This window comes from Tyto alba, unplaced genomic scaffold (genome assembly GCF_018691265.1).
Source record: "Tyto alba isolate M040663 unplaced genomic scaffold, T.alba_DEE_v4.0 Super-Scaffold_7, whole genome shotgun sequence".
NCBI classification, from domain to species: Eukaryota; Metazoa; Chordata; class Aves; order Strigiformes; family Tytonidae; genus Tyto; species Tyto alba.
The window spans coordinates 8,476,716-8,491,996 of NW_024881328.1; the positions used below are offsets into that span (position 1 = coordinate 8,476,716).

General features: G+C 36.7%; 1 protein-coding gene across 4 annotated transcripts in view; it reads right to left on the bottom strand.

The window, feature by feature from the left end:
- The window catches only part of MGAT5 (alpha-1,6-mannosylglycoprotein 6-beta-N-acetylglucosaminyltransferase), a 131,016-nt gene that overhangs the window by 92,193 nt on the left and 23,542 nt on the right, over positions 1–15,281 (bottom strand). The gene's annotated exons all lie outside the window — the stretch shown is intronic.

Genomic DNA, 15,281 nt, shown 5'->3' on the forward strand with positions numbered 1-15,281 from the left:
CAGAAAAAGATAGAAGTATCAAGTTAAAATAGAGGAAAAGTAGAGAGAAATACATAGGAAATTACTATGTGTACACTAATAAGCAAGCATATATCAGATCACAGGGACAAAAAAACCCAACAATTATCTAAGTTGAACATTAAATAAGTCTTCAGAAATATTTATTTCTTGTTGCTTTAGAACATCTTGAACCTGGGTCAAAGTATAACATTTCTTCCAACGGATTTGTTCTTGGCAAACATTTTGAACACATTCCAGCTTATGTGGCTAGACAAATGGCTGAAAATACAAGCTGTATCTCCAAAGCAAAAAATTTAATGGAATTAAAATTTCAGTCACCTGCTTGGAAGCAACAGTGCTGCTGATTATTCCATTGCTCTAGTTTATGCCTTTAAGTCCTACTCTTTATTATTGAAAAGGATGAAATTGCAATTTGCTTCATATCCAATTTGAAAATTAGTAGGACAGCAAAATATTTTAACCTATTTCCTGCATCACCTGTGTATGTTCTGTTGATCAACACTGGTATTTATCAACAGCTGATACTACCAAAGATAAAAGAGCACTTTCACTGAAATTAAAGCTGTTCATGTTTCTTATTTCTCTTTGCAAGAAGCAACAATTTGCCACGCAGAGATCAGCTTTGCATAGTATTAAAAAGGCAGTCTATTCCACCCTAACTGATGAGTGACTATAGTGTTACTGGGTCAGCAACAGCACCAAAGCTACACAGCTCACTTCCTCGAATTATAACAGCCTCTTATCACAAACATAGCATTCCCACTGTCAAATGTTTAAAGGGACATACATGTAGTGCTGTACCTGTCCAATAGTGCCCCGTTAGAAACCTACAGTCACACAAGACAGAACTTTAAAGCAATAGCAGGGCTCAAAAGTAATGCTTTTTCTCCAAAAGCACAGGACCAGCTACCTTTAAGGGTGGGAGTCACTGAGCAACTGTTAGAAGAATCATTAGACAAAATTTTCAATGCCTAAGCAGTTCTGATCCATCCAGTCATAAGCAAATAATAATATGAGCCTTCACATAAAACAACTCTACACAGGATTTTCATAACACTGCTATGAATTTTAAAGCTTTACCATAAACTATGACATCTGTCAAACAACCTGGCCACAACCACGTCAGTATTTTCAAAGGTGAGCCAGCACCAGGTGAGGCATGGCCACATTCTCACCTGTCACCTATTACATTATAACCACTGTGCTGCTGGAAAGCCATCAGTTTTCCAGTTATCTGCAAGTTCTAATTAACTACAAAAACTTCCATTGCAAACATACGAGCTGTACTTAATATACTGTAGGACAAAACTTATGAACTATTTTGAGTAGGTGGAAAACAGCCTCCCCTCTTTCGCCATCCCTAGACAGCTGTAGCACAACTTGTACTGGCAGACTCTGAGGAATAGCTCTGTTTCAGCTGTAGCCCTTACAAAACTAGATGGAGAAAAAATAACAAACCAAACCAAAACAACAAAAAAATGTGAATTATAGAAAACAGCCAGCATAGGCAGTGTAAGGAAAGTGAGGCAGTAATATCACTTTGTAGTTTTTCTCTAGACTACTGCTAGGCAGGGCAAGGTGGGAGGACACATAACCTCCACAATTCAGTAAACAATGTGAAAAAGTTCTAGCAAGCAACAAAGGTTTCTGAATCAATGTTCTGCACAATGTAGTACTATGGAATGGATGCAGAACCCCACAAGGTCTCTTCATTGCAATACCTGCAATACCCCATCATCAATAATGTTACTCTTTTTAGCCCCTCTCACTCTCAAGTTTTCAGGTCCTCTAGATATAAAGATATTGAATTTACTATTACTTGAGAAAGCTATTTAATCTGCTGGTTCTGGTCTACAGTGCAGTAATGGTTTGGGTAATGAACTTTGTTAATGCCTCAATGCTTTTCATAAATCATCCAAATTGCTGGAAAGGCCTCCTTTCCAAAGCATCTTTTGTTGAGGCTATTATCAATACTCTCATTCAAGGTTTGGTAGAAAAAGTAGCTTCATGTTCAGTGCTGAAAGCAAACCTTTATTCCTCCTGCTGTGCAGTTCCAAAGTAAATGTAAATGTTACCATTTTGGCAAATTTAATTATTTACAATATCAAATGCTTGAGTGGTCATGAATTTCCTCTTCCTTCTCAAAGGTTCTACTTAGAATTTACCCAAGAAAGTTATCCTTAAATAAACCTGGAAATGAAGCCTGAAGCCTGTCTTTAATAGACATAAAATCACACCTTCGGTCTCTAAATCTCTATTTACATTAGCAAGTACCACAGCAGACAGGAGCATATCTGCAAAACAGAATGATAGGTTTTGAGGACCTGACATTCACACACAGGCAGTTCAGCTCAGGGGAGTGGGTGTCAGTACTGGGAGCACAGTGTTGTGGATTGTATCTAGTCTGGTCTTAATGACTAAATACCAACAGTCCAACAGTTTGAGGACATTACTTGCATTCCTAGAATCTTGTCATTGAAGATGAATTCAGTTTGTCATCTTCAAGAGTACTCCAACTACATAAATCAAAGTGTTATTAGCAGGGTTATCAATCACTTTAAAAAGCGTGTCTCATTCAAACCTATATTTGAAAACATGCTAAGCTACTCTGAACTACCAAAGTCATTCAACACCACAGTTACTCATCACAGAAATTGCCAAGGAAATAAACTCATAAATCAATTACCTGCACTTATTCTCTCGAGTAACATTACACAATTTATAACGTCAATGGCCAAAAAGATATACAAAAATCCCTATCCCTTCCTTCACATGTATCTTGGTTATAGGCTGGCACCCAATTACAGATTTACTAAGACAGAACACACTTGAAAACAGACTTCAGCTTATGTTTAAATGAATTGCAACTATATCAAAAGGGGTTTACTCAATTCCTGCAGCATGGTAACATACTAAGGCTGCCCATACCACCTATGATCCATTTTACATCCATCTAACCATTGTAATGAAATGCAATTACTTCAGAGAAGAGAACCAATTTAGTTTTCTTCATTTTACCTTTTCACCACCTATTTTGATTCCATGTATTTCCTTACTGTGCTAGCAAGGGCCTTCTGAGACAGGTACTAATTTACAGAAAGCTTGCAGAAATTTCACTATCAGTTTGATTGCAATTCCAATCAGAATGGGAAGTTATGAGGGACAAAACTGGATGACTGAAAGAGTCTTGTTTCATTGAGAAATTAGACCAGAAAAATCAGGCAGAAATTTTGTATTCACACATTTTAGGTGTAACAGATTACAGATAAATAGTATCATCAATAGAAAAACAAAGCTTGATTCCTTTTAATTACAAACAAGAATTTGCAAGTGTCATCAGCATTTCATTGGTGCAGTAATTGATGCAATTGCAGAATAGCAGATATAAGAAGTGGTAGAGAAAACAATAGTTAGCCAGAAGGGGTAAAAACAACTTGAAAATCTGAGGCAGGAGATAGGGGGAAATGACTAAGTATTAAACTGGTTAAGAAACTGAGAGGTGAGGCAGGGAGAAGAAAAACAAATGCCCTGAGTGAGAACAGGTAACAAAACATTTCACTGTGAGTCTAAGAGAGTGAACAAAATGAATGTTAAGCAGACAAAAAGGTACAAGAAAGAGCAGTCTCACAGACAAGGGCTAAACAAACTGAATAGCTGAATACACTGGGTCATGCAAGACCAAGGAAACACATCAAAACCCATTAAATAGTACTAAATCAACATTATGAGTGATATGCCAACAGACACAAAGGAGATTACAAGTACAACTGGTAATGCATAACTAATAAGCTTCCATATACAAATAGGCCAGTAACTATTGATAGAGGAAACAGTTTGCTTGTCGAAAGAGTTACTGGTATTTCCTGATATACTTAAGCTGCTAAAGCTTTCACCTTGAGCAAGGAATATGTAGAGTTTTTTGTTTATAAGAAAGCCACAAACATTGATTATAGCTTCCTATTCCAAGACCTTCCTTAAATAAACTACCCAAGATAACAAGAAACTCATTCAGAACTACTATTCCTCAGTATTACTGTTAGTCTTATCAATATATAAACTTTACCAAAAAAATTAAATTCTCATAGGGTCAGATGTCTATGTGATTTATCTTCCAAACACTTGTATTGATATATACCATAAAGATCTGGCCCTTAGTGTGTAAGTAAGTTCTGATCCACTACACATATATAGCTTCACAAGTGTAATAATTTCTACAGCTCTCAGTAGTTGTCAGGGACAAAACACAATATTATCTTTGCATAAGACATTATGGGTCTATGTTAAGGTTGTTGCACAGGCAGCAAGGGGATGCTGGAGATGATAATAGGAAATAAAACCACAGATACTGCAAGAACATATTCAAGATTTACATGCAGGATTATGGAAATATTTGGCATAAATTCCATATTAAGCATTTACAGCTCAGGAACTCCAAGGTCTAGGGTCACATTAATTACTGAAATAGGCAAATATTACCCACTTCCACATGGTCAGTGACAATTCCGAGTTCCTTTAAACTCACATTTTTCAAAACTGTAAGTAATACTTTCAAATGTTCCAAAACAGCCACCCTCTTCAACACATTTTACACATAGTCACATAGGCAGGGATACTCAGAAACACTGTACACCCACATATCTAACCACAGGTGACAGAAGAGACAGAACTAACCATCTTTTACAGACTTTGGCCATTTCCATTAGTTTCTCCATTTTATTTTGAGAATAAATTCCCCTCAATGGTCTGACAATGCATAATTAATTACATTTATTGATACTGAGTTTAGGCTACTAGTCAAATGTTCTCACGTTAAATATTGCACAAGAGCATTAAGAGGTCTTTTTTTATACTGTTGAATTTGAAGATAGCCAAAAAAGAACATGTTTTAAAACCCACCCTTGTCCACAGTTGCAGTTTAGGAAGTAGAGGAAATAAAGTTTTCTACAGGAAAAGTCAGCTGGCTGCTCTGTTTCTGTTACTAGCACAACACTACCTTTCAGCCTCTGTACTACTTTCAAAGTTTGTATGCATTCACTTTATCAGGATTTCAAATCTTACTTTGCTAACAAAATCTGCTTTCTGAAGGTTAGTAAACATACTTCATCACAAGCAGTAAAGCTTTCATATCTCATACTGGGAATCATCCATACTGTTATGCTTTAACAGGTGGCTGCGTAGTGAGTGTCAAGCAAAGAAACACTTACTTGCATAACATCCTTTCTGAATTTTTATATAAGCACAGACCAAGAAGCACATACTGGTAGAGAACAGAATGATTTTGCTGCATATCAGATTTTTCAGATTTCTTTATCAAGTATGATTTAAATATCTCATCCGTTCCCTCTTCCCCTTCGCTTATGTGCCATCTGAACTTCAAACTCCACAACCAACAAAAGAACAACCCACCAAATACTTGTTTTATAGATGCAACAAGTTTTGTGAGCTTGGCTGAAAACATCAGGTACCAATTTGACCCTTGTGAAACCTCAAGCAGAGCTCTGCTTTGGCTTGCAAAGGAGTTAATGCTAAGCACTGAAAAGCAAAACCCATCTTGTCCCACCATTATCTTCATCAATAAACTGAAGTAAATAGAGGACTATAAAACAGAGAAAGCTTCTAACAGCTTGACCATGAGAAAAGATACCAGCCAAACATATCTGTGTCATTAAACAAAGGCTTTTTGCAACAGACACAGTCAGTGCTTTCAGCTGGCTTGCAACCTGCATGGTACTCAATGCACTGACTGCAGCAGCTCGTTGTGATTTGTGACTGCAAACCAGAGGTCACTGAAGTTAAGAAGGTATGTCGTTAGGCTCTAATGCCACCTTGCAACTTCACTCAGGTCCTGTGGCCAGAGAGGAGACACAGAAAAATCTCCCTCAGCTAGGTTTTGTGGTGAGAGTGGGGCAGACTGTGCTTCCTTCCGTCCTTCATTTCATGAATCTTCAGGTAACATGGTACCACCACTGACCAGCAGGCATCATCTGCATTTTCCTATCACACCCCCATGCTCTCTCATGATGTCCTCCCTGACAGTCCACAAGGAAGAAACTCTCCGGTGTTGAACCACCTTCCCCACACCCCCCGCTTCCTGCAGCAGTGAGGCGCCACAGAGGGATGGGGCAGCATGTAAAGCATTACAGGCAAACATTACAGATAGCATTGGTAGAAACATTTGTCCCTGATGCTTTGAAGTCTTCTCCTACCAATCTCCTCTAAGTACCAGTTTATATACAGTACCCCTTAAATTATTTTATACTACTGTATGCACTGTGCCTCCATCACATTATTGCCTAGTTGCTTGATATTTTCCTATTAAGACAGGATGAAAATCTCTCTTTCCAAAAACTTTTCTTTCTCTGTATAGTAATGAAAAAATAGTTGAAATTTTAGTCTTTTGAGGGGATAAGGAGAATTATGACTTGAATTTTTTTAAACTTTCTCTCAAAACAAATGACAAAAGCTGATATAGAACCAGTCTTTAAAAATAATAATGGTAATTGTCATTATTTAGCTTTTGAGTATTATGTACTAGATGTAAAACTTCACAAAAAACCATTTCATTCTTCACTGAAGGCCAACTATTTCTGAGGCAACTCTCAACAATCAAACAGGAACACTTTCATCACTTTAGAATAAGAAGTTTAGTGGGGGAGAAAAGCATTAAGTGTATTTTTGACAAACAATCTGCACATTTATATATAGCGATTTTTTAAAAATGTGCTTTACAAAAATACAGAAGAAAACCACCTTTAAGTCTGCATTATAATGAAAAGATTACCTGGTAGATTGGCATTTTTCCCCACTTCAGTTGATATTTCAATCTTTTTAGGGGATAGGGAGAAGGGAAGAGGAATTTGAAGGACAAAGTAGGAACAATAACAAAGATCTAACATTAGCAGTGGGTGAAGGATAAATACCTAAAAAGTTTCATGAGCAAAACTGAAGTGACATTGCAAACACTGCAAGCAAATAAACATCAGGGAGATTAAAAATGCAAACAGCAAGCCTTAGAGGAGTGTCAGCGAAACCACTAGCAAATATCCTCCCCACACCACAGCTAACTCCAAGAAACCCATTTTCAAAGGACAAGAACAGACCGTTTTTCCCTTTCAAAGAGAGAAAGACACCAAGATATCTCAGAATTTTTACTGAAGAACACTGACAAGAATTCATTTTTAAGCTTAGCATTGCATAACTTCAAAAAAAAAAAAAAGTCATCTACTGAATTAAATTTATTTTAATTAAAAATATATTCACTAGCATTTTCTATTCTTCCTTCTCCACTGAATTTTTTTTTTTTATTCCAATATGACAAGAAAGTTTCGGAAGATCAGGTTTGGAGAGAATATTATATTAGGTACTTGTTGTCTAATTTTTCAAGAAAAGTAGTTAAATGGGACTGGCTAAAACAAAACAAAACAAAACCCAAAACAAAAAAAAAAGGCAAATTGAGGCAAGGAAGAAAAGCAGCAACCCTTAGATTTCAGCAGATCATATAATCTTATGTACCACTTACAATAAAATCAGAATTAAAAGAAACTAAAGGAATAATAAAATTTGTAGAAGATAAGGCTGGTTAGAAATTCCAGATAACCCATTCAACTCTGCTGACCTAAGCTTCCAATTAAAGCAGAAGGAGGGAGAAACTAGCTTCTCTAACAGTATTGTTAAAGGCTAAATAGTTAAGAGGTTTTGAATCAGTATATAAGATGAAAGGACACAGCACAAAACTCAAGTAACTTATATATGCAAAAAAAGATACACAAAATAAATGTGATTCCTGTGAATCACAAAAACCCCACTTCCCTGACCACATTTTTCACAAGTCAAGTTGCAATTCCTGTATTTATTTTCCTGTCTGTAAAGTTAAATTCTAGGTATCTAAATGTATCAAACTGTACAATACAGTATAGCCTGTAGAACAACAAAAGAAAAAAAAGAAAGAAAAGGAAATTACCAGAGTTGCTATCTCCTAGCCAAGTGGTTGGATTTCACTGAAGTACATAAGTGAACATGTCATACTGTACACACAGGATTTTTAGAGTTAGACCTACCCCCCCGACTAGTATTTGCATTATGGTAAATCCCATGCATGGATTAGGAGACTTTGCCTTGTCACGCGACAGTACCAAGGACAAAAAATATGTCTTGTGCCCAGCAGCCAAGCCAGGCAAAACCAGATGATAAGAATGAGCAGATGGACTGGAAAAAAACAAAGAAACAAACCTTAGGAAGTAGTACTACCAAGACCAGGAGTTTCATTTTCTTTTTTTCCTGTATACATCACACCAAATTAGAGCTTTGAGAAGAGATCTGTGGATCTCTTCAGAAATGATCTGCGGATCTCTTCACTGTGTGACGAGTGAAGTAGTTTTACTGAAAATAAAGGGAGAATTCCTACCTGTGTTAGGGAGGAACAAAGAAGAAAGCAAAAAGATGCTTTTTACAGAGTCTTTATCTGATAGAAGAGTCAAATGTGGGCGGCACATGGCCCAGGTGGAGGTAAGAAGCAAGCCCTCATTGCTGAACAGGATGGGGAGACTGTGCAAGTAAAGACAAGAAGATTGTGTTTCAGTGGGGAGAACAGGAGTGGAAGGAGGGATGGATAAGGGGAACACAGTCAAAATAGTATGTACATGAAAATACAGAACCTGAGAGCTGGCTGCACAGCAAGGCCTCATTTGTGAAAGCCCAAGAAAAATCACGTTACACTAAATTGAGATTAAAAAGGGAGGAGGGGTCTGCCCGTTAAAACAATTACATTATATGACAGGATGAAAATGGCCATACCTCACAGAAAATACGTCAAAACTCTGCAAGACTCTGGCTTGGTTGTGGTTTGTTTTTGTTTTTTTGTGGTTTGTTTTTTTTTTTTTTTTTTTGTTTTGGTTTGGTTTGGTTTTGGGTTTTTTTGTTTGTTTTTTTTTTTTTTTTTTTTGTGGGCTGTTTGGTTTTGGTTTTGTTTTGTTTTGGTTTTGTTTTTTAATGTCCTCACACTCAGAATTTGGAAGGAAAGGTGGCTACTATGGCTAGGAAGGACTAGGGATGGAGATGAAAATGGTTTCAAGATCACAAAGTTTGATTTATTAGCTTAATGGAGGCTTACAGTGCAATATAGGACTTAGATGCAAGAATATGTCACTGAAAAAAAAACCCACTGATTTACAGTTTTTATTATTAAATAAAAAAGCTATGTTAGTATCTACATTTAATCATTATGACTATTAAGGAACAAGAACAAATTCTGAATCTCTGCCAACACCAACATTTTCCTTTACTACAGAAGGGTGCCTTAAATGGAAGTAACACACAAAGAAAAATAAGGGTGTTTTTGTCAGTCATGTCAGATGACTGTCAATAAAAAATGCTCAGAATTTGATACGAGATTCTAAAGTATTTTTTCTTCTAAGTTTCAAAGAATAGATGTCTCAGAGGTGTAGCTACAGGAGTGTGGTTTTTTTTTTTAAAGGGTTCTTTTTTCATTTATCATTAAGAACCTTTAACGCACAGAAGGTCCTTTTCCTGAATATTAATGTGTCAAATAAGTTAAAGAATCCCACATAAATCCTTCACATTATGCAAAGTATTACCCTTGAAAGTTGTTGTTTCTACACTTTAGCCTACATTAGGATTTCTTATAATTAACTGAGAACTATAAGGTAGTTCTCCACTATAAGGCAGTTCTCCACTATAAGGCCCTAAAATAAAATTCCCTTTAACTATGGCAACTGTCAACAGCACAGCAAAAATCAATAAAGATGCAAAGAGGAGTCTAAGAGATTTATGAACACGCCCAAATACCCAACTCCCACTGCACTTACTGAGACACTCCTGAGTGCTCCTGTAGGTGTCTGAACACCTTCTACAAATCAGACTCTAAGGATATGTCTGAGCATACTTCACACCTGTAGTCCTCATCAATGTCAACTTTGTATTGTGGGATTTTGGCACCTCTAAAAAAGCCTACGCATTTAAGTCACTTCTGATTATCTCCATCTGTGAACACTTATTCTTGTATAAAAGTATCTCATCTCTGTTTATAGTTTAAATCACAAGCCTGGACCTCGGGCTCACACATAGAGACAGGAATACTAACAGCAATTTTTAAAAGAGTAGGAGTGAAGTCTGAATTTTTCAACACCAGCTTTTTCCTTTTTTTTTCCCTCATCCTTCTTAATGTGCTAGAGAAGAAAAATATAAAAAGAAAATATGAACATTTCTCTTTAGTATTTGGTATATTATACTTGTTACATTTGGAAAGTCAATTTAAATCACAGCTGTAACTCAAGAATTCATAAAAAAACTTTTCTTGAGATTTGATAACTGTTACGGAAAGTTATCTTTTCAACATTCATGATTTGCTTAGACACTGAAAAGCTGAGGGTACCCACACTTTAAGCTTTACATATTCCCAATTATCCTCATAACAAGAAATCATAGTTTACTGCTCTGCTTTTTATATTGTATCAGTTTTCTACCCGAATTTAGGATATTTTTATATGTATTTTTATATTTTTGTTATGAATATCAATACATTCATAATATATTTATATATATATGAATACAAATGAGTGCAAAAATAGTTCTAATACAGAGTCGCATCCCAAATGAATGAAGAAGAATCTGAGAAGAAAGGAAATATACATGTGATGAAAGTCACAGGAAGTCATTTTCCATCACTTGTCTTTTGAGAGGGTGGTCAAAAGCTGTTTAATTTTGGTATTCAGGAAAACTTGATTAGTTCAAGGACTATCTATTCCCATAAAAAATGTATAAATTTAGTAAATTCTTTCTTGGCATCATCTTCAGAACATTCATATTAACAGATGGAATAAAAATGTGGCTCATAGGCAGGACAGACTGACCTTTTAGGACAGGACTCATTTAACCACAGGCAGATGGGACATGGTACTTTAGGAACACTGCAAATTTCTGTCACCAGTTAGTTCAGTAAAAGTTTGTCTGGATGAGTCACTCAAACCTGAAGAACTAACAGTGTTATAACTTCCTCGAGTCCTGAGGACTCTTAATAAATTCAATACAATATATATATATATTACAGCCAGGACTTCACCAAAATGCTAGTAAGCTGTCCCTGCGGGAGAATTTGTTGTTACTGCTGCAGTTAACATTATTGAGAAACACGGCCTTCTGGAAAACAAGGCAAGACTGATAAAGATCCTGCAGGGGCTGCACCAGGCAGAGACTGCTGTTGCGTTTTCCTGAAACTCATTAGCATGGCACAGCTGATGCCACACAGTGACAATGACAGCCCCTAGGGATCTGACACAGGTTGCAGTCAAGGTAAGAAGATTAGCAGACAAACTTTAAAAAAATTTCACCCTTTGCAAACTGAAATGGATTTAGTTAACAATAGAGGCAGGTGAATGAGTTATCACTGGATCACTGAAAGCGTTATCAAGCACTGGAACAGGCTGCCCAGGAAAGCAGTTGAGTCACCATCCCTGGAAGTATTTAAAAGATGTGTGGATGTGGCACTTAGGGACATGGTATAGTGGTGGACTCGGCAGTGCTGGGTTAATGGTTGGACTCGATGGTTTATAGGGTCTTTTCCAACCTAAGCAATTCTATGATTTTCCTGGTGACTTCTCCAACAGGTCTGTATCTGAGGGCTGGAAGAATGTTACAGAAAGCCTCCAGAGGAACTGTACCAATATTAGCTTTCTTTAGAGATGCCAGAGAATTGTAAATGAAGAGGTGGCTTGAGTACTTTCATGTTAGGTGAAGGAGGCTATTTTCACTTTGAAGAAGTTGGAAGAGCTCTCGATTACTTCAAGAGGACACAATGCTACACACACTGTTCAGATGTGGATTCTAGTCAGTGTGCTCAGAGTATTAGCTAGCAATACACTCTTGGTAAGTAATTGCAAAATACTATTATCCTTACTGTCATCAGTCCCGATAAATACGGCAGTCACATGCTTAAAGGTTAGCACGAGGAGTCAGAGCTCACGGGTGCTTTCTCTGTTATGCTCCAACCAACACACACTGTGATCACAGTAGGCCAGTCTTACTCTTCTAGTTCACGAAATTAGCAGACTGGCTACCCATAACTCACTAAAAGGAAAGCTATCCTCAACTACGTTGGTGCATTCTAGCAAAGGATATTAAACAAAACTAGAAAGCTATCCAGAAGTGCAAAACATTATTTTGAAGCTACACAGATTTATTGTTGGATTACTTACAAAGAATGATGTATATACACGGTTGATTTCTGTAGCTTGAAATATTAATATGTTCTTTTTCCAATAATTCATTTGATCTTCAATAGGGAATTATCAATGCTGGGTGTTCAGGGACAGACAGAAAGAAAGAAAAAGAACTATAGCTGGTACCAAGTAACAGACTCAGTCCAAAATTATTAGAAGCTGGCCTGTGGAAAAGGATAATACCATTTTAAAAAAATTAAAAGAAACAAACAATAAAATCATCATGCCTTGCAGAAATTTAAGAATGAATAATTTCCATTTTAGAAATCTATCTTAATGATGCTACTCAACTTTAAAAAGTATATTTGTTTACAGTACTGAGAAAATAAAGACTACTATAAAAATCATCTCCACTCACATGTTTTTATTTCTTTTTTTTGTTAAGTAATGAAAATAGTAGACAGTTTCATTTAAGAAAATAAAACATAATCCATTGAATGATTACTCTGATAACACTCGAGAAGAACAACCCACCACTGAATGCACTTCAGTCTCTTTTTATAAAAGATCGTTAGCAATGTACTACTTTTCAGCAGTAAAAGTATGACCTAAAAGAAGCATCTCTCTATTTACATTTATCTTTTCAGCATTATGACTGATTTCTCTCCATCACCCTTTAGCTCCTACTGCAATGCCTGGTAATGACCCATTGTTACAGCCTTGCAAAGCGGCTGAGCAAGTCTTTAAATTTCTTTTTTTTTTTTTTTTTTCAAAATAAGATTGAAAAGAAAAGAAACTAACTCTTTTCAACTTCTTTAAAACTCAGTCATTTGGATGAACATGGACAAAGTGTTTCTCACCACAAAACATGTGCTTGTTTTCAAACACTTTTTTTTTTTTCCCTCCAAGCAACAAGCATGCCTTCATCAGCACAATTTCAACCAAGTGTCAGATGCAAGTAGCTGTATTTTAGCCACAAACCTTGGCTGCATTAGCCAGGTAAATGACACAAGTCTTTAGAAATTGCTTTGAAAGAACTGCATCCCCAGTATGAAAAAAAGGATAGTTATAGACATTATTCCACTCAACAGCTTTCCTTAAGTACAGTATTTAATCAATGAAATTTTACGCAGGTTACTACAAAGACCATTCTGTTTCCCAGACACTCCCAGAACACATTGTTCAGTATCATTTAAGCAAGTATGTGCAAAGCATCTACTTTCATCCTAAGCAATTAAAGATAAGTTTGGTAAGTAATTGTCATGTTTAAGCTTATCTGTACTGTATTCTGTTGTTGCCTTATTTCAGGTCCCTTTCTAAACAGCAATCTTCCCATTGACTTTTTTCAATACTACCTTCTTTTAGGTGCCTTCATCCTCAGAGAAGGATTCTGATTTTCCTGCATTGCCTTGTGAGACTTCAAAATTCTTCTTTATAATGTCTGTTCCCAAGTATCCATACAACTATGCACTCTTCAGGAACGTGCTGGAAATGAGTAGAACTTGACTAACAGCTCTTAAAACAAACAGAAGTCTCCCCTACTGTAATAAATGCACTTAATTTATATGTGAGTGCATGGGATTAAGTCAAAACTGTTCCCACAAACAACCTCCTTTTGATGCCTCACAATCTGAGTTGTGTGATTAAAAGAAAAATTATCCAAACAACTTGGGTATCTAAGCAGTGTAGCCTCTTTCCATGTGAATACTGCCAGCGTATCTAAACCAGTTAAGTAAAGAGCAGAAAGCTGAAGCTCTGTCTGATTTATGAAATATTCAAATTGGCTGCATACAGAGAATTAGTTTGCCAAATCTCTACAGATTCAGCAAACTTTCACAAAAAAAATCAAGTCCTGCAAATATTTGATTTTATTTATTTTTATATTGTGAGAGTACATAAAAACCACAAGTTATATAAAGAAAATGGAGAGGAAAGTGGAGGGAAAAGGAAGATAAGTAGACATGGACTATTGTTAAGGCTGTTCTGAAGGACCGAACGAGGCACAGAAAGCCTCAGTGAGAGGTAATGCTCCACCTACCCCAACAGCTGTTTTATGAGCAGTAGCTTTATCAGATACTTCCCTAAAAGCACCATAAATAACTCTCAAGAGTTGGTGTGGAAGGCAACAGGGGAAAAAAAAACCCAAAATTATGAAAACCACAATGATCTGCAGAACTGCAAAACTTGTCTTGACTTGTGTGGGAGAACTCTTGTGAGTTAGTTGCTCTCTTTCACTGTTAACACTGCCCACAGAACTGCAGCCTTTTCTGCTTTCAGGAGACAAGAACATGATTATAACTGTGTGTGCTAGGATGCAGGGATGTCACATAAGGCATGACATCGCCTGTGTGAATGTGACATCCTCCTACTCCTCTCCCTTTCACTTCAGCCCCCATTACCAATGAGATGAAGACCTCACCAAGCCATCGGAGAAATTTTCTGTGTAATGGCAGTAGAAGAGGTTTCAGTATACAAAGCATGTATTGCAAGGGCTCATTTAAGGCAGTAAATCTTGGGGCAGGGGGACCCACAGAAATCTACATCAAGCTCAGTCCAAAATATGCCTTTTCACTAAAAAGGGCAAAACCTATTAATACTATCATGACAAACCATCAACAAAACCCACACAGTTTGACCAGTATTTTCAACACAATGTAGTGCAATACATATTGCACTTCTAGTGCACATTCTTATTTCTCCACCTTGGCTTCCCTTCCCATTAAGGGGTGTCCAACAAAACCAGCTACAGGACCCATAATCCTACATATAACACTCCAACATTCAAGCTACAATAGCCTATATTTTTCTGCTTCTTTACACTTTCAACAAAGTTTAACATAAATTCACAAAGGTGACCTCATACATAGGACTGTAAACATTTTGGAATCTATCTGTACAAACAGGTGACGAAATGCTTACCTTCCAAATTAACACACAAAGCAGATGGTAACCCCATACTGAGTGTGGAATTGAAGAACAAGGTTCTCTCTGCCATACGTTACAAGCACATGAAAGCAACCACTAACAAGGAGAAAACATCTGGAACATAGTGTTTACATATGGAACACAGCTGTTGACTAAGCAAAT